We start from the raw sequence: 20,977 nt of genomic DNA, 5'->3' as shown, positions 1-20,977 counted from the left end.
GTAAAATCGATTCTCCTCTACCAACTTTGTCTACTACTACTCCCTTTACAACCCCCCTATCTTCCCAACCCTCCTCCTCCTTCTTCTCTCCCGCTTACCAACAAACCTTTCGTCCTTTCGCTTTTCGAGACAGCGCCTGCCTTTCTCTCTCTCTCTTCGCATTCCAGGCCCACCCTTTTATTTTTATTTCTTTTTTGTCTTTCTCTTTCTCTTTCAGTCACGTTATCTTTTTCAAATGATAGTGAATTAAAGAGAAATTTTTTTTTTTTTTTTTTTGATAAAATATCTACCTCCCTTTTTATTTATTCTTCTTATTCTTATTCTTATTTGACTATGGTTGTTTGAATATTCATTCGTTTTGATTTATTATGTGTATACCTTTTTATTTATTTTATTTTATTTTTTTTTTATTTTTTTTTCAACGTAATTTCATATTATTTCAATATTTTTTTTTATACATTATTAACTAGACAGAACTTTTTCATATTTTTTTTTTCGAATTGTTGTTTTTCTTCGCTCGGATTGAATTAAAATGTTTTTTATTATTTTTTATTATTTTTTTTATCTTTTTTTAATAATTAATTAAAAACCAACATTTGTTTTGAAAGAGAAAAAAGAAAAAGAAAGGGAGAGAAAGAGAAAGAGAGTTGGAAAATGAAGTTTAAAATAAAATCTCTCTTGGTGTCATTAAAATCTTTGACTCGTTCCACTCGATACAAGCAAATGAGAGCTTGAAATAACACGAAAGAAACAGAAAAAGAAAATAAAGTAGAAGAAGAAGAAGAAGAAGTAGAAGAAGAAGAAGAAGAAGAAGAAGAAGAAGAAGAAGAAGAAGGAAAAACCAACGATTATGTTCGAGTACTCTCTTGGGTTATCGCTGATTTGCTAATCGACCATCGTACAGACTCGGTCACGTAATCTTCAGCCTAGACTTTCGTATTTTCGAACTCATCGTTAAAGTAGTCGAAGATGTTTTCTTCTATTCCTCTCTCTCTTTCACATAAAAACACACCCACACATACCACAGAATTACACACTTTTAAAAAAATCATATATATATATATATAGATATAGATATATTAATGCAACCATTCGGTCGATTCTGCAACGTTTCGATTCGAAAACTCAAACTTGTACGTGTCACGACACCACGAATTCATTTTCTCTCTCTCTCTCTCTCTATCTTTTTCTTTCTAACTCACTTTATTTCTGTCTCTACGGAAAATCCGTGGATGCGCTCTTATCGGATTTCGCTTTTCAAATGGGTATCACCAAAAACTTATCTAAATTCATAGGAACCATCTCGACTCACTCACTCACGTTTCTTCCTACCTGTGTTCAACTAAAACTTTGATAACCTCTTGGTGTGCTGATACGGATAGGATAGGATATCATCTAACCACGATTAGATTGATCTATAGATAAATATTTTAACTATTCTTAGACGAGAATCTTATTTTTCATAAATAGTTTTTTCGATTTTATCATCGAGAAACGGGAAAAAAATATAATAATTCTGTATAGGTGTTTTATAAATTATTATTAAACTTATAAAACGATAGCTAAATTGGTTTCTTTTATATTTTTAGGTTTGGTAATATCGATCAATCTATGTTCGATTGATTATTAATTAAATATTATTATATTATTTAGAAACATTTTTCTACGTATATAATAATTAAATAATTTATTATTGTTTTTTTCTTATACACATATAAAAAAAAATAAAAGAAAAAATAAATGTAGTATATATTCGATAAATAATAATAAGAAATACAAAGAGAGGCTGACTATACGGACTACTCATACTACTAATAGGAATGACGAAGAAAATTCATAGGAACGTAGCAACTCTCTCTCTCGCTAAAAGCCCTTGCAATTTCCACGTTAATAACCACTTTAACTTTCGGTAATAACCAACAGAAACAAAACAACCATAATTAGTTTACGTACATTCTTTGTAAGTAAATCAATCAAAAGAAAATAAAACAAAAAATAGAGAGACAGAGAGAGAGAGAAAAGAAATAAAAAGTAACACAATTATTCTTCTACTCTGTAAAAAAAACATTAATTTAATTGAAACGTTATTATTTATTTAATACCTCTTTTATTTTTTTTTATTATTTAATTTAATCGATAGTACAAAGTATCAAATTTGTTTAATAAAAAAAAGAAAAAGAAAATTAACTTTAAGTTAATTAAATTTCATTTAATTTATTATTATCCAAGTGTTTTAAAATTTGTGTTCTAATTAATGTTTAGTTTTTCAAAATTGACCTATATATATATATATTTTTTTTTACAACTCCTTTAGTTATAAATAAATAATATAGATTCATAGAAGTATCCTATGATTCTCCTAAATGACATCTGAGAAGTGTGTCTATCGTTATAAAAATAATTTTTAGAACGAAATTGAAATATCGGTTATAAAAGAAAGGCACCTTAACGAAATGAGAGAGAAAATGTTTCCCATACAAGTCAATAATTTACTTATACGACAAATATCAAGATTTAATGTACGGTCACGAATGTGCAATTTACTTGAGGGTGGGGTGGGGGTAGAAGAAGAAAAAAAAATGCATTATGTAAAACACGTTCTAATTAGTTTTTACGTTTTATTCTTCTAATCGTTTAATCGTACTTTCAATCCTGCAAGAAAATATCTTACGTTAAAGTTTCTTTTTCTTTGGGTGGGGGGGGGCATTGGGGGATGGGAGGGAAATGGTTTAGGGTTGGAGAAGGTCCTTTCTTTTTTTCTTCTTCTTTCGTCTTGTTCTCATAATTAAATTTTCCTTTACTTATCTACGTTCATGAACAACGAAGATATATACCTGGGTATAGCCATTTAAATGTCTCAGCTTGTATATATATATATGTATGTATGTATATAAGGGAGAACGTTAAAACTAGTCGCGTACAGCTTTTAGTAGGGTAAAATATTGCCAAGTAAGAAAAGAGGGGGGGGTTGTGTTTCTCGGGACGTTAAAGGGGAAAAAAAAGGAATTGTGCCGTCGAACTTGCGCCAATGGAAATGCTTTTGCGTGTTGGGGGTAGTAATACTACTACCCTTCTTTTGTGAACGATCAAAAACTCGCTAAAAATGCCTTTTAGAAAGGCTTTATCGAGAAATCAACTCTATACGAACTTCCCTTCAATTTCGTAGATGTTAATATTCTTCCTTTTACTTTTTTTTTCCCTTCTTTTTCTTCCATTTGAGTCACTTTAGTATAATCATATCTAATTTTTATTTTTCAAATTACAATATTTATTCGTCAGTTTTATTCGATTATATATAATTAGTGTAATAATATTGCGGTAAAAATATTTATATTATTATTAAATAATATATATCTAATTTATTTTAATAGTAAATAATATCTAATATCTAAATTATTATAATTAATGAGAATAATAATTAAATAATAAATTATACCTAATAACCTAAGTTATTAAAATACCTAATATAGGTATTTTAATATTTTATTTATTTGAAATTAATTTATTGAATTTTATATTTTATAATACTTTTTATTACCGTGAGAATTGCGCTACAAGAAAAAAAATAAAAATGATTAAGATAATTAATTTATATATCACATATTTGAATAATAATAAAAGAAATTTTTTTCCCCAACGACTTGGTATATTTTTCCAGTTAAAAAAAAAAAAAAAAGAAATAAAAGTTTTACGAGTATTATTAATAGATAATCGAGAGGTATACCACGTAAAGAATCTTAAATGGTTGATCTTAAGTGCTTAAAATCGTGGCCACGTGTATCGTGTTCAATTTCTAAAAATATCTTCTCATCGAGCTGATACACTTGAAAATCTCTCTAGTCTTCTTGATTATAGAAATATAAAAAAAAAAAAAAAAAGAAGAAGAAGAAAAGAAAAGGTCAGAATAATAAAAAGAAAGAAAGAAAGAAAGAATAGAAGAATGAAAGAGTTAAAAGTAAATAGTAAAAGAATTAGAAAATGTAAATAATTTAATTGCATCGCATTTATCCATTTTGTTTCTTCTTACAACGAATTAAAACGACATTTGTAATAAACTTTTGTCGTAAAATATTTCAAAAAGAAAGGAAAACAGACAAATATAAAATAAATAGAATACAAGAAGTTAAATTAAAGAAAATAACGCTTCGGCGAATCCTTTTCACGATGTGCATAACTTTTTCACGTTGCAGGGAGTTAAATGATCAAGGCCAGTACATAAAGAAAGTTCACTACTACTCTGGTAATTGCCATAATTCTGTTGCATTCGTAAAAATGTTGCAAACCGGTCAACAACTTCAACATTGGACTTTATACTTTTGTGAATTAACGAAGATTAAATGTTTTAAATCTTTTTTCTTTTGCTTTTTTTCATTACGTATTCTAACGAAAAAAGAAGTTAGTTTCGAACGAAGTTAATAAACATAATTTATATATATACAGGGTAACTCGTAAATATTATATATTAATTTATTAAAATTATAATTAATATTATTAATATTATATATAATTAATCCTCATCAAAATTTTCATTGTACAATTTCGATTAATTTTCTTTTTTCTTGTTTTTTGTTTATTTTTTTTTATGTTTAAAATAACTCGATAGACTTATTGTAAATTAGTTTCGAAGGTTCAAATGTTACCATATAAATGTTCACGAAAATTCATAATAACATTCTACGAATACTTCCTTGCAAATTTATTGCAAATCAATTACTTTCCTGATACTGGCAGTGTAGCTATAATAACTTCACGACCCCATAAGTTGAGGGAAAATTCAACTATTACGATAGTTGTTTGAAGTTATGTTGCGATAAGCGTGTACAGAATTCTACAGGTAGTAGTAGTTTCTTTGTATTAAATATACATTTATAGAATAGATAACAATTGTATATTAAATTATTTTTTTCTTCTTTTTTTTTTGTTTACTGTAAAAACAAAATTACATTATAATCACCAAAATTATGATGTTAACCCTTATCTATGACCGGTAAATAGTAATAATTAAGATTAAAATTTTCTAACAAAATTATTATTACTATTATCAGTGTTCAATATTTGTCACCAAAAAAATTGAACTTCTCAGGTCCACCACGTTGTAGTATCATCCCAGTACTTATAAACTTGCAACGTCAGGGATAAAAGCGATCGGTTAAATTGACCTAGAAAGGCGGCAACTGATAGCCCGAATTCAGTTGCAGTGTTTAGGCGTCAAGGCTTTTGCTAATAAATTGTCTTTACTTTTAGTGGTAACTGTCTTTAACACACATGGACACACACACCATTATTTATACATAAACAAAGAAACAAAGAAACAAAGGAAATATAAAAAGTCATTACCACATTGGGAGTTTTAAAAAAGTTAGTTAACAATTAAGGAAGATAGGAAGTAGCCATTATCTTTATGAAAATGCAATCGTGGCCAGTTTTGGCTAACTTGATGCATAAATTAAATAACATTTATTGTACTGTAGGGATACTCTACCCTACACACATAGATACACACACATAGTTGCTTCATTATTTCATTATCTTCTTCTTCCTTTTCGTATTTTTTCCACACTTTCTTCTTCTTTTTTCTTAAAAGAAAAGCCAAAACTCGTTTCTCGAACGGAGAGACAATCGCAAATTAGTTGAGTTACGTTAACGAAGATCTCAGCAAATGGTTTCTATCTAGCGATATTACTGGCTGCTACTGTTACTACTGCACGTGACGTCAACATTGGAGGATTCCAAACTCACAGTCACAGTCACACTCTCTCTCACTCTCTCTCTCTCTCAGTCTTCCTATTTTATTCATTCTCTTTCTCTCTCTTACTCTCATCCTGATAACGAGAATCGGACCGCTGTACGAACGATGCAGGTAACGAAGTAGCTTCGACCAACTTTGGTGCTACGTACTCTCCGCATATATAAAGTTATGCGAGAACACTCCTGGCAAATTCTCTACACCCTAGTCCAAACTCACCCCCCTTTTTACCCCCATCTTCTCTATCCTACATACCCTACACCCCTTTCTAGTACTACTCTCTCTCTCTCTCTCTCTCTCTTTCTCACACATATTCGGGGAAGTTTCCAACGATGTTTTCGAGATTGTTTCACGAGAGAACGATTTGTTCTATGAACAAGGCTCGTGCCTGCCTGCCTGCCTGCCTGCTTCCAGCTTGCTTCCAGCTTGCTTCCAACTCGTTTCCAGCTTACTTGCTTGCCTTCTTGCTTGCTTGATGTTGAATTCGTACGTAGTATACGTTCGTATATATATGTACGTATGTTGAGAATTAAAATAACGCCTGGTGCCCCCAACCCCCTTCAAAAATGTTTAGTACAATTACTATTATTATTATTATTGTTAACTTTTATCTCATTTGTTTGTTCTTGTCTTATCATTTCTTTGATCCTGTCATATAATAATACAGTAGAGTGTAGTCAAATATTTTGCATTTTGCAAAGGCGCTGACAGTTGGAATACGATTCTCGTTCAGCTAAAATTACCTTGAAGTAGATCTACGAAATACGAGTATATCATTCAGGGTTAGTGGAATTATTAATCTAACACGTTCAGCATCAAGGTAACATTACGTTTAGGAGAATAATCATTTATTCAATTTGAAATGTCGACAAGTTGCACGCCTGAATAGATGGGATAGGAAATATAGTTTGATATATATATATCTTTCTTTATTTATTTATTTTAAGATTACTTGATATATTATTATTAATTTCATTTTCATTCAAGCTTGTTAATAAAGTTTAACAAATTTATTTTATTATTTTATAAGGTTTATTATAATTTATTATTATATACAGGGTGATTCTCTTGTAACGGAAACGGGTAATAACTTTTTTTTAAATAACAATAGAAAAAAATGATAAAGAAAAAAGTTATATGGCACAACAAATGTCAACTTCCTATGAGCTTAGTTTTTTTTTGAAAATGCTTCGATGCACTCGCTAAATGCAATTGCACTTTTTTTTTTAAATGGAACTTTATATATATATATATATCTTTTTTTTTTACACCATTCGATTCCTTTTTTTATTCTGCGTTAAAAAGTATTGAGTAAAGGTCATCGAAATGTCAAGAGTTTACGAGATATTTATAATATAAACATTATTAAATATATTTATTAATTATTATAATAAGATTTATTAAATTTATTTTTTTTTATTTTTTTTTAAATAGAGATGTGTCTTTGACAATTCCTCCACACCCTTGTTCTTCCCTTCTTTTGCAAATTAAATGTTTATAAATTGTTTTGTGAACGATTGATTAAATAATTATACGTAAGGTGTTTGTGTTTGTGAAAGGTAGTTGAAAATTTGTGCAAATAACAGTGGATGAATTAAATAATAATAAAAGTAAAAAAAGAAAAATAAAGAGGAGAGAAAAAAAAGAAATGGTTATTTGATCTAGGGATATGTATTTTTTTTTCCCCACACTTTTTCATCATCGAAGTGGACAAAGAGAGAGAGAGAGAGAGAGAGAGAGAGAGAGAGCAATGTATCGTTGTCTGAATCAAAGGCTTCGGTGTTGGGAAATAAATCGAAGTTTTGTACGTTCGACAGGTAGGATAGATAGATGGATAGAAAAAAATAGAGAGAGAGAAAAAAAAATTCCAGAGGGAGAGAGAAAGAGTGAGTGAGAGAGAGAGAGTGAGAGAGATGGGTTAGCAACAATCGTTAAGTTTACGAGCGTCAGGCATGTTCTAATCGCACCTGCTACCCTTTTGCCCACAAAATTTACTTTAAACGCCATAGTTGTTGCTCTTTAACGAGAAATTGAGTCCTCCTCCTCCTCCTCCTCCTCCTCTTTGATCATCCGTGAATACAGTTTGTTTTGTCACACTATTCTATAAACTATATTAAATGAACTTTAAGTTTAGTTTAAAAGCCGATTACAACTATTCATTGTGTTCTATCACCGTTTTCTAATATTTTGGGGTGTTTTTTTTTCTTTTTTTCTTCTAAACTTTCTATTATGGATCAACGATAATATTAAATTGTTTACCCCCCAAATTTCAAATTTCATTTACTACGAATTATTTAACATTATTTTACGTGTTAAATAATGAACAACACTTTTATTCACGTTTAAATCTAATTATTAAAAGCTGAGGAACTAACGTATTAACGTCACCGCAGCAAAATTGGCAGCTAATGCGCCAATCTACACCTTAAATTGTTGCGACACATCATAGAATAAAAGAACTTGATTTATAAAATCAAAACACTTTCAAAATTCAAAAGATTTTATTTTTAAAAAGTAGTCACAATCGGATTTCGATGGAAAATGGGCCGATATAGAATTTAACATAGATTCAAAACAAATCTCTATTTTCTTTCACCTGATGCTGTCGCCATAACCCTGACGAAACCCTGACGCAACCAACCCTGACGGTTGCTGTGTGCAAACAACAAGGTTGTTGTGTGCGAACAACAAGATTGCTCTTTATTGGCGCATTAGCGGAATTTTTGCTGCGGTGGCATTAATACGTAAATACGTTTTATTTTTATTATTATTTAATTCACCCATTATTGTATCACAAATTCTCAACAATCCTGCACAAACACACAAATAATTGTTTAACAACACAATTTAATTATTTAATTAATCGTTCACAAAACAAATTATAAACATTTAATGTTAGTAAAGGGAAGGGCAAGGGGGAAGGGGGGGGGATTGTAAGAGACATCTTGTTAAGATTAAACTTGCCCTTTCTCATCTTATTTATTTTAATGCAATGTTCCTTCCAAGACGACGAAAGGGGTAGCAGAACAAGAAAGAAATAAAAATAGAAAAAAAAGAAAACGGGTTGGGGTGGGGAAAGAAAATGTTCCTTTTTCTTCGGAAGCCGTTGAATTGTCGTAGTAGTCGGGAAGTTATGTGTTCGAATGGAACCCCCGACAGATGGAACAAAGAAGAAGAAAAAGCACATCGTCAAAAGCGATCGGAGTGAAAGAGAAATGCTTTACACCATTCAAAGCTTTTCCTATTCACACCTCCTCCTCCTCCTCATCCTCATCCTCCTATTCCTCCTCGTACGACAAGGTGTACGGTGGTAGTTTAGCTTTTCGCATTTACTTCTACCTAAATACTTACTCACAAATACATAAAATATACAGGTATATATATGTATTTTCCATATATTATTTTCATATATCAAGGAGTTATAAATACGAAAGAAAGAATTCAATCCCCCATGGAATTATATCAACTCCAACATCACATTTTCTTAACCAAAAAGAAAAATTTATTTTCATCTTCTTTTCTTGGTTTCTTAATTCTATCGAAAATCATAAATACATTTGCTTTGTCTAGAAGAAAATACAAAAGAAAAAAGAAGAAAAAAAATAAAACAAAAGGTTTAAGAAAGAGGTGAAAGTAAGCATTGGACGTAGTTACGATCTAATTACATCAAGGATGATTCTACAGAATTGATAAGATTATGAAATTTACAAAAGGGCAAAATTAATAGAGGTCCTTACGGAGAACGGACGCTTAATTAAATGTTAGAATTTCTCCGGAAGTTGTAACGACAAGAGAGAGAGTGTGTGTGTGTGAGAGAGAGAGAGAGAAAGAGAGAGAGAGAGAGAGAGATACTTGAACCTTATTCTCTTGATGCAACCCCCTGACTTTAGCAGTCCGATGAGTAGCGTTCGTTATTCCCAGTGGTGGGAGTTGGCATACGCTAATCTCATTGTTCATTTAATTATGGTGACCTGTAGTTAGCAAAGTAATCACCGTTAAATTACCTCATTCGCGGAGAATTCCTAATACAAAGATGCAATCACTTATGAATCTTTTCAATAGAACTTGAAAAACGTATTCTTACAATAAAAACTTTGTATAATGAGGAACTTAGACAGATAAAAAAAATCGAAACATATTATTTTGATCCTATTGTACATATCATCCTATTATTAGGACTTCTTTAACAACTATTACTACTGTCATACTATAGCTATATATATATATATATATACAAACTAAAGTAATTGATATTATTTTGAATTTGTCTATATAATAAAATAAACTTGATATAAAATGAAGAAAAATCGAAGAATAATTGAAGACTATTTTTGATTGTGTTATTTGATTAGTTTTTGAATTAACAGGGTTTCTTTTAACAAGTTGGCCTTAATTGTACATTAAAACAATGTTGAAATTTTACTGTTCTATGAAGATTCCATAGAAATAGGATAATCGATTAAACACAATGGACGATAGAGAGTCAGCACGTTCCATAGTAGGAAACAAGTTGTCTAGTGAAACCTTGCAACCGATCAGAAAGCTTTTCAACCAGTAGGGAAACCCGAGAGTATTAGGTCCTCCACGAAAAGACAAGTTTAAACGAAAAGCTCAAGGGAAATAGACACATAGAAGAGAGATCTAGCGAAAAAGGGAAGGATCAGGATTATACGACGCATTCAAAAAAAAAAAAAAAGAAAAAGAAAGAAAAAGGAGAGACCATTTTGAGGTCGGCTAAAAAAGAGAGGACAAGCAACATCGGCAATCTCACGTGAAGTCAAAAGACCAGGTTTATCTTTTATCTTTTATCCCTCTATCCTAGATCCTTTTTCTCCACTTTTCTCTAACAACTTTAACATCTATTTTTAATCCCCTTTGCTAAAGATATAAAACGAATTATTACAAAAAAAAAAAAAAAAAAGAAAGAAAGAGAATTTCCCTATGTATTGGGTTGTCCGGAAAGTTCGTGCCGATTTTGACGGTAGATCGAAATGCAACCCATTTAAGTTTTTTGTTTTTATTATATATTTATTAAATTATAAATATAACTATATATATATATATATATATAATTATAAAAATAATACAATAATATATAATAATAAATATAATAAAATAATAAATTCAAAATTTCGTGCTTTTTAGAACTTTTCAGGTTTTTTAGCAAAAGAACTTTAATGCCATCTATCAAAAATCGTCACGAACTTTCCGGACAACCCAATAAAATCTGAAAAGAAAAAAACAAACAAACAAACAAAAATATAAATAAAAAAAATAACGTCAAATGGAAACGTTTAATATAATCCACCATTCGTATGACTACCAATCAGATTTGATAGAAAATTGTATCGATTGAAATCGATATAATTCGTTTCTCCAATATAAATCCCTAACAGATATTTTCTTCTCTATCTATCCTATCTATCTATCTATCTAACTATCTATCTATCTATCTATCTATCTATCTATCTATCTATCTATCTATCTATCTATCTATCTATCTATCTATCTATCTATCTATCTATCTATCCATCCATCCATCCATCCATCTATCTTTTTTTCTCTTTCCAGGATAAAAAAAAAAATGCGTAGAAGGTCCATATGTAATCCTACATGGTTGAAGAGGATACGAGGAGAGGTGAAAGAGGAAGAAGAGAGGACTGAAGAGGAGGAAGAGGAGGAAGAGGAGACTTCGTTTAGAATGCGCACGCGCTTTTAACTGACGCGTTTTCATTTATTACATGCGAAGACAAAAGGGGAAAGGGGAATGAGAAGAAGAAGGATGACAAAATAAATTTACAAGTGTGTATCATGTATATATAAGTATATATGCGTATATGCGTGTATGTATGTATAAGAGACGATTCACATGGATCGATCGAACGATCATCGTTGTACAAACGGTTCCTATTTCTGTTCCTACCAACACAATCATTCACTCTGTCTGCCTTTCTGTTACATACACACACACACACACACACACACACACACACACACACACACACACACACGCGAACATATATGTATGTACAGGTGGATAGCAAGCTAGCCGTTCGACTAATTATTCGTGATGCTTTCCGCGACTCGTCGTCGCACTCTGGCTGTCGCCGTAATGGCGGAATTGCTGCAGTTGCAAAATCTCTTTCGGGGCGGCGTTTAACTTGGTGCCAAAATATTTCGTTTAGATAGTCAGTTGCGTAAATCTATATAACAACCACGGGCCACGCACTTTATGCGTATAATATAATACTACTCTCTTATCCTATATATTCAAATATATTTACTTACATTTGCATATAAGTATATATGTGTATGTAAATGTAGATGTGTATATATTAAACCATGATGGTTTAATTATCGTAGCGAAAGTCTTTGCATGCCGGTGATAGAACGTATGTGTCTCTTATTTTATGTCTCTATCTTTTGGCACACGATCGTTACGTCACAGAAAGACCAATACCAATACACTGACTATTGACTAACTAATACTATTATACGAGTAAATAGATACTACTAGATATATATATATCAGATCTAAGAAGAATGATCGAATTAACTAACTGAGTGTAATGGTGTGTTTTAACATGTACATTCCATGCTTTCTCTTTCTCTCTCGATGATGATGACGACAACGAATGCCATGCAATAAGAAGTTGCTTGGTGAGTTTAAACTAGGAAGTTTCGGTCTACAAAGTATAATGGCGTTAACGTCACGTCAACTCCGATATCCTCCGTTTGAACAATCGTTGTCTCTTTTCTTCCATTGCCCTACCCCCATATATATATATATATATATATATATATATATATATATATATATATATATATATATATATATATATACATTTCTATCTCTCTTTCAATGTTTCATTCTAGATATAGAATATGGCCTGTCTAGCAACCAGACCTGTATTATATGTATGCGTGCCGTTTAAAGGGCATCATCGTGGAACGAGTCGGAGTCGGAGTCGGAGTCGGAGTCAGAGTCGGAAACTGGAAATTCGAAAAGGCATATAACCCGTCGGGAGTTGCCAGTCCGTCTTTCCCATTCGAAACTCTCCGTTAAGACGAGACGTTTGAGCGACATAGTTATGCGGTCCTACGCTCCAATACTTGTACAATTATATTCACTCACTCATTTTATCTCTCTCTTTCTCTTTACTACACTATCTCCACCAATCATATAAGTTTATTCGATCCTACCACATTTATATTATGTATTACCCCATCAACATACATACAAACATATACATATCAACCAATGCGATGGAATCAGTTCAAACAAAACAACCAAATTGTAATTGCAAAATGAAATAGAATAAATATTTGTATAGTTGATCAGATCGTCTCGTCCATTAGACATTTTAATGCAAATCAGAGACAACTAACTTTACTTTGATAGATGAAACCAACAAAAAGTATTTTACTCATCATATAAATGATCTATTCTATATATATACGAGTTAGACAGAGACTAACATAAGCCAAAATAAAATTACGAATGTTACCTAACAAACAAATTTGAACCACCTGGACAACTATATTTTAACGAACGTAAGAAAAATGTCTTACACGTACAACTAAATTCATTATCTTGCTCCACGTTCGTACCAGTTACTGGTAACAGGTCACAAGAAAATTATCCAATAAACAAATGTGAACCGTCTGGATAATTAATATTTTGATGGGGGTAGGCCAAAAAAAAAATTAAAAGAACAAACTTATTTCGCTATTTCTAAGAGTTATTTCGGTAGGCCTAGAAAATGTTTCGACCAATAAATTGTGAACATTATCTATATTGAAACGTTAGAAAATTTCATTTGGTTAATGTAAATTCGTGGAGAGAATGCCAGGATCTTTTTGGCCAACCGGAGTTATAGGTTGGTACTGACGAATATGCCAGGAAACATTGGCTAGTTTGATAGGAAGCTAAAGTTCAGAAGAGGCAAGTGCTTGCTAGGCCAAAAGGAACCTAAAGTATGTTCAATTCTACCGTACTCTTCTTCTACGTTATTCCTCGTCCTGGAAACGAATGATGATGCCTGTATTCCGTGGTCTTTCCTCTCCTCTCCTCTCACTCTCACTCTCTTTCTATCATATATGTACAACGTCGTACTCGCAAAGTACCATTACGTAATTACGCCACTTCACCACGAAAAGAAGTGCACTCTCTATTTCTTCCTTTCTTCACCAGTTTTTTCCGCTATCCATTTTTTCCTATCCCCGTTAACATCCAAATGCAATCAACATCCCCTTTCCCGTGTTATTCATTTTTCTCGCTCTTGCTACTACTACTATTACTACTCTCCTTTAAACGTTTGTACTTGTATAAGTAAAAATAAAAATAATTAAAAAAAAATTGAGAGAGAGAGACAGAAAAAAAAGAAAGAAATTATCGATATCTGTTCGTTCAAGGTAAAAGATATTTTTTGTCATCAACTTTCTTAAATATCGTTATCACGAAAGATTAGATAGATAGATAGATCGATAAAAAAATAGAGAGATTGATTGAAAGTTTATAAAAAAAAATATAGAAAAATGATCCGTATGATTTATAACACACGTATTTGTACGTTGGATTAATAAATTTACGATTTAGTACAAAATTACATCATCTTCATCTTCTTCTTCTTTTTATTATTTTGTCTTTTTTTTTTCTTTTTTATTTGTAACACTGAATAACAATAAATCAATGCGCGCGATTAGTTCATTTTCCTTCAAATTTCTCTCTCACTCTCTCTTTCTCTTTCTCTATGTATAATATATCGAGAGAACATTATAATCGAAATATTCTGATGGTTAACTGAAATTGAAATTCAGCAAATTTCGTTGAAATTCGAATCCCTGATTAAATCGTTCAACGATCAACGTGATCGCGAACATATAGGGGAATGTCATTTGAATGTATTATGAAATTATGTCTACAAATTGCATAAGATATTAAAATTAAAATGTCTTCGATTAATACCCGCGTACAAAAATAATAATAATAATACATATATATATTGGGTTGGCAAGAAAGTAATTTCGTTTTTCTAGTGTGAAATAATATTCTATTGTTTTTATACAAAAAAATGAACTTTAAATTAAATAACTAAAAAATTCTAACACATTAACAAAAGAATAACGAAACAAACATAACGTTAACTATTGCTGCAAGCCAAAATTACTTTCTTTCTAACCCAATACATATACATATACATATATATTTATTATTATTATTCTTACAATGATATTTAAAATAAGAAAAAAAAAAAAGAAGTAAAAAATCTAAACGTATGAGAATCTCGTTTGATTTCATCAGCGTAAGATGCACATGCCTAGAAGGAAGAATAACACGAGCCGCAAAAGAACGTATAATGCGACGTAACGAAAAGGTCAAGCCGTTCTGAGTCACGAGACGAGACTTCTGAATTCTCGGTTAGATTCACATATAGTGTTGGAAAGAGAAAGAGAAAGAAAAAGAAAAAGAAGAAAAGAGAAACTCTGTAGTGACTAGACGAAGAAACTAAGTTTGTACTCTCCCACCAAAGTAGGCAAGGCAAGGCAAGGCAAGGCAATGCAATGCAATGCAAGGCAAGGCAAGGCAAGGCAAAGCAAGGCAAGGAAAGGGGAAAGGGGAATGTAAGCAAGGCAAGCTACACAAGAGAGCAAATGTTAGAGAAGAGGACTCGAGTGTACAAGTTTCTCTTCTCTTTCTTTGGACCCCTTTGCGGAATGGCAAAAGCCAACCAGTAGAGTTCGTGGCAACCGGAATCGAACTTATCCTGAAATCCCCTTCTTCGCTACACGGGGGGGGCCAAAAGATGAGTAATAGAAGTGTAGAAGCTGTTGCTGAAGTACTACATCCTCCCCCATGTACTTCTATCTTATCTATCTGTTCATCTTTTAACGGGAAAATTCCGTTGACCATAACGTGGGGATCCACCACTGGAAGACCCAAGAGAGATTTACTTCCACTCGGTGATCCGAACGGAGTAGAAACTTTGATCATCTTCGATGATGACTTCTATACGATTGAAAGTATCTCGACGATATCTAACTTATATACGTTCATACATATACATAGATGTAATTCGATTGTAAACTTAGTTTCATGATTCTTACTCGCGTCATACGTAGAGAACCAGTTATCATGAATTAAATTCAATTTATCTCAACGCCACCACCGCGACAACATTTCGTCATCTAAATAAAAATTGACAATAGGACGCGAAGAGAAAAAATAGAAAAAGAAACAAAACAAAGAAAAAGATACTTATGTACTACATCGTGTTATAGTATATACATGTATATATATTTATTACATACGTTGACCTACTCTCATCGACAAGTTCACGTTTTTCTTACTACTCGTTGATCTCCCAAGGTAAAAGACTCGTGTGTGCGACACACTCTTTGTATGTCAGCAATGATACCCTTTCCTGGGTATGAAACTTTCCAACGAATTGCTTTAAACTGATCTTCAGTAAATACCTTACTTTCCAGCTAATAACATCCTAGTTGGTTAATTAACGTCCCGAAAACTACAATAGAGTCTCCCCAATTATACAGTCTCTTCATTATACCTGATATGTTATTAGACATTTTTCCTCCTACCCAATGAAATTGAAGTAAAGATAATTATGTGGAACGTCAAAATTTACGTAACTCTATTCTGTTTTTTGTTTTTCTTTTCTCAGGTGGTAATCAATGAACCCTTTTCGTTACTAACGACATACATATATGGGGTTCTTCTATGGCAAAGAATTCGTATGAAAAACTTACCGTCCCATATTCGGGATCCTAGTATACGATGATACGTTACATACTAGTCAATTTATATGGTACGATATTTGTACCATAGTATGTGGTACCCTTTAATGAAAAGGGTTAATCAGGAATGACGTAATATTAATTTATTTGTTTTCGTTTAATCAAAAATATTTCTTATTGTCCGATAAGTTCGAAATTAAAATACACATGTATATACGAATATACATATATATATATATAATATGTGATCGTAACCTCGACTGTATTCTGGCAGAGAAGAAGATACCACTGTCATCTGTCAACGACGTGGCACCTCTACGGATTACGTAAAATTCGTGTCGCATGAGCTCGCTCGAGCACACACCTTTTTGAAGGATGGCGTTTTAGAAAATAACCCACACTAAGATCGTGTCATTGTGTGGAAATAATTGAGTATCTCGGAATAACCGTAATAAAAACCCTGTCTCGTATAAAATAGGGATGTAAATTCATCGGAGTATTGTCAAACGCGTCGTACGTGTGCATGATCGAGATCATCGACTATTGCAAAACACAATTAAACGTTTTTAACAGGTGCATAATAATAATAATAATAATAATAATAATAATATGTGTGTTTGTTAATACAAACAGCGTTTTACTACACACACAGCTGCCAAATAATACAAATAAATAATAGTTGCTATATAATTTTCTTTCTTATTTTCTTTTTTTTTAATAGATCATTAAAGAGAAAATAAAGTATCACATTTTTTACTGCATATAATATCACGAAGCATTTTACCGAAAGCTTTATATGTCTCTTTAAAATTTATTATTGTTTAACACTTATATTGTAACATCGTCGTAGAATACAACAGGTGTACGGAAAAAGACACGATGATAATCGAAGATAAATTTGAGTTTAGATTGGTTTTTACGATATCGTCAAGTAATATTTATGAATGAGATCAAATTTTTAATTTCTTGAAAAAGAAAATAAATTAAATCTAAAATAAAAATAAAAATAATATAATAAAGAACGACCAAAGTATTGAAAATGAATACATCAGTCGGGTTGAAAGGTTGTAAAGCTTAATATAGAAATAATTTCTTTCAATCACAAACCTATCCCCCTTTTATATTTTCAAGATAAAAATACAAATTGTTTTCTTTTCTTTCCCTTTTTTTTTTTTTTTTTTTTTTTTTTTATCGAAACTCAAACCTTTTCAATCCACCTCCTTATTTTCCGTATGATTTAAAATACGACTTGGGATATCGTCGGAAAATATTTATGAATATAATATCAATTTCTACGAAGTGAAATAAAGTCAAAATAATGTTTTACCCTTGGAAAATGGGTGTCGAGAGTGCAAATGAGAAAGAAAGATAGAAATAAGGATATAAGGAAGAAATAAGAATATAAAAAAAAAAGAAAAGAAAAGGAAACAGTGAAATAAGACGAAGTTACTACTACGAGGCAAGATTTTCCTTCCTTGAGGAAATGTTACTTGCACCATGCTGCTGCTGCTGCAACTGCAACTGCAACCAAGTTGGTTGCGCACCTGTTAGCTCGTAACACTTCTCCTTCTTTCTCTCTATCTTTCTATCTTTCTATCTTTCTATATATTTGACTTCGCATTTGTAAGCGTTAGCAACGAATACTATCAGTATATATATATATATATATTAAATATATTTCTTATAGAACAATAAGTTTCTTATTCTGCATTTTGATAACTCGAACTTAATACTTAGACTTTCATTTTAAAAGAATATCAAACAAACTACTCTAAGATTTATGGAAGTAACGAATTTAGAGTATTATCAAATTGATTCTTCAATCGATAATCCTTTTCTATTATTATTTGTATTTTTATCTCTTTTTATCTCGTCGTCTTTTTATGGAATTTTAATTCGACGATTTAAATTAATTAAATTACCTGACACAAAATATCTTGCGATATTTTTATTCTTTTTCTTTTTCTACTTTCATTTAATCAACTTGATCATCAATTATTATCTACGATATTAATAATTATTATTCAATCTTTTAAATAAATTGTTATACATATAATTATAAATAGAGTTGCAGTAATATTACGTCAGGGATTGTATAATATATCGATACAGTGTAGTACGCACACGATTATTGATATTTTATTATAAATTATATTATCAATTAATAATATATTTATAGTAAAAATAACGATTCAAGTAAAACCAGTGTAATTTATTCTTTTAAAAAAACCTTTCTTTTTTTTTTTTCTTAAAGTGTTCCTCATTCTTCTCCTCCTCGGTTGTTGAGGAATTGAAATTTTTAATTCCTTCTTCCTCTACTACGATATTATGAATTTACATAAAACGAATATTTTCTCTTATATTTATTTTTTTATTATTTTCATTTTTTTTTCTTCTTTTCACGTCGAGAGAAAAATATTTCTACGAACAAATTTTTATTTTACCAATCTACCCCGAGCTAACGAATTTACATTTAACATTCAAGGATAATTTTTTTTTTTTGTTCTTTTTGTGCTTTTCGAAGAAGAGAGTGAGAGAAAAAGAGTTAAGTTCTTTTCTTTTCCATTTTTCTTTAGCTACTACTACTACTACTACCAACAGAAGCGACACACACGTTCGTTCGAGAAATTTTCTATCCTCAACACGGCGGCAACGAAGGAATTACGGTAATGCGAGAGAAGACTGAAAGAGAGGAGGAAAGGTGTGCTGCTATGCTACTCGCGAACTAGAGGTTTCCTCCTCTCTCTTTTTAGCGATAGGAAAAGCCACGGGAAAAAGAAGAAAAAAGGAAAAAAAAAAAAAAAAAAAAACAAGAAAACAGCTAACGCTCGCGAACGTGGTTGGTTGGGCCAGCACTCGAATATGGTAGCGGTACGGCAAAGTGGTCGTCAAATTATAGCCATGCACTCTGGGAACGTTTACGATGTCGTTGGAAGTATATCCTCCTTTGGTATATACTATACACATACATATATATAATATATATATAAATTTATAGAAAACGATGGACTCCACAGCATCCTATCGATAGACAGAATATATATATATATATATATATATGTGTGTATGTATGTATTAATTTATTATACTCTAACCCCCAAACCTCACATTTCATTTCTAATCTCTACGATAAATATTTTGTTTAACTTTTAATTTATTCATAATTTTTTCCATCAATTTTTGAATCAACGTCCATCGTTTTATCAGACATAACAATATTATTATGAATTAAAAAAGAAATTTATATAAATAATAATTCAATTAAATATATATAATTAATTAACTAAAGATATATAATTTAATAATATTACTTTATAATAATTATTATAATAATAATTAAAATTAAATTTATTTATATATAAATAAATTTTTCTACCGTAAATTAATATATTTTTAATTCAACCTAGAAGTTATTTTATACTTTTTATACATTTAACTTCAAAATTAATGACTTCATTTCTCTTTTTTCCTTTAAATAATTTCTATAACTAAAACTGTTATTATAAAAAATACTTAACAACTAGAAGAAAATAAAAGTATAATAAATTATTATAAAAATAAATAGACAATTTAAATTGTCAATTTCTAACAAGATATTTAATAGTTCCATTAAGAGACAGTCCGTAACAGTCGGGATAATATATTTCAAAGTTTGGCCAGTATCCTAATTTCATGTCTTGGCAAAATTTATAACTAAAGGAAACATTGATAGCGCGTGGCAATGCATTTGATACTACTTCGAACTGCACAAACAATGACTTCGATACCTTTCGATGAAGAATACCTTCTGATAATGCATTTGATAATAGATAAGATAGAATTGGAGGACAAGAGTGTATCATAGTTTCTAAAGATACTTTTAAGTATGTATTAGAACTATGATAAGTTTCATAGTCAACTTCCTAGTTCATATCTTGGAAAATATCCTATTAAACCAAACTAGTAAGTACCAACTCGTAAAAGACATTCTTAAGGATTCAAAACTTTTCTTCCCCAAAAATTTTACGAGTAATCTCATTCCAATTATTATTTCGAATAAATTAATCCCCCCACCCCCCTATTATAATAACTCGTATACTTTATTATTGTTTTAACTATTTTACGAAACGTTTATATATATATATATATATACGATAACAATTTATTATTCTTAGATATATTTAGGTATGTATATTTCGAAACTCTCATAATATTTCTTTCTATAATTCAAACAAAAAACAAAAAAAAAATCATAAACTTAATTAGAAATCGTAAGATGTAAGAGATAAGGTCGTTCTTGTAAGGCCATGTGAAACGAGAGAACAGACAGATAGATAGACAGACAGACAGACGTTTCAATGGAAAAGTTATCGTTCTAATCAAACGTAAGAGTATCGATCGATTCGTTTGATCCAATTATTGTTCTCTCGTTACATATGTTTATAGGTTTCTAATATATCGTTCGTATTCACACACACCACATATATTTATCCTGTG

The 20,977-nt window shown here is 30.8% G+C and overlaps 1 protein-coding gene across 5 annotated transcripts in view; it reads right to left on the bottom strand.

Annotated features, from left to right (window-relative positions):
* LOC107069716 (pseudouridylate synthase RPUSD2) overlaps positions 1–20,977 on the bottom strand; it is an 86,690-nt gene that overhangs the window by 45,841 nt on the left and 19,872 nt on the right. The window lies entirely within an intron of this gene.

Source organism: Polistes dominula, unplaced genomic scaffold (genome assembly GCF_049000335.1).
Source record: "Polistes dominula isolate Pdom_NZ unplaced genomic scaffold, Pdom_raw_medaka contig_23, whole genome shotgun sequence".
In the NCBI taxonomy this organism is placed as follows: Eukaryota; Metazoa; Arthropoda; class Insecta; order Hymenoptera; family Vespidae; genus Polistes; species Polistes dominula.
Note: the sequence above shows the minus strand (reverse complement) of the source record. Positions and strands in the feature narration are given on the sequence as shown.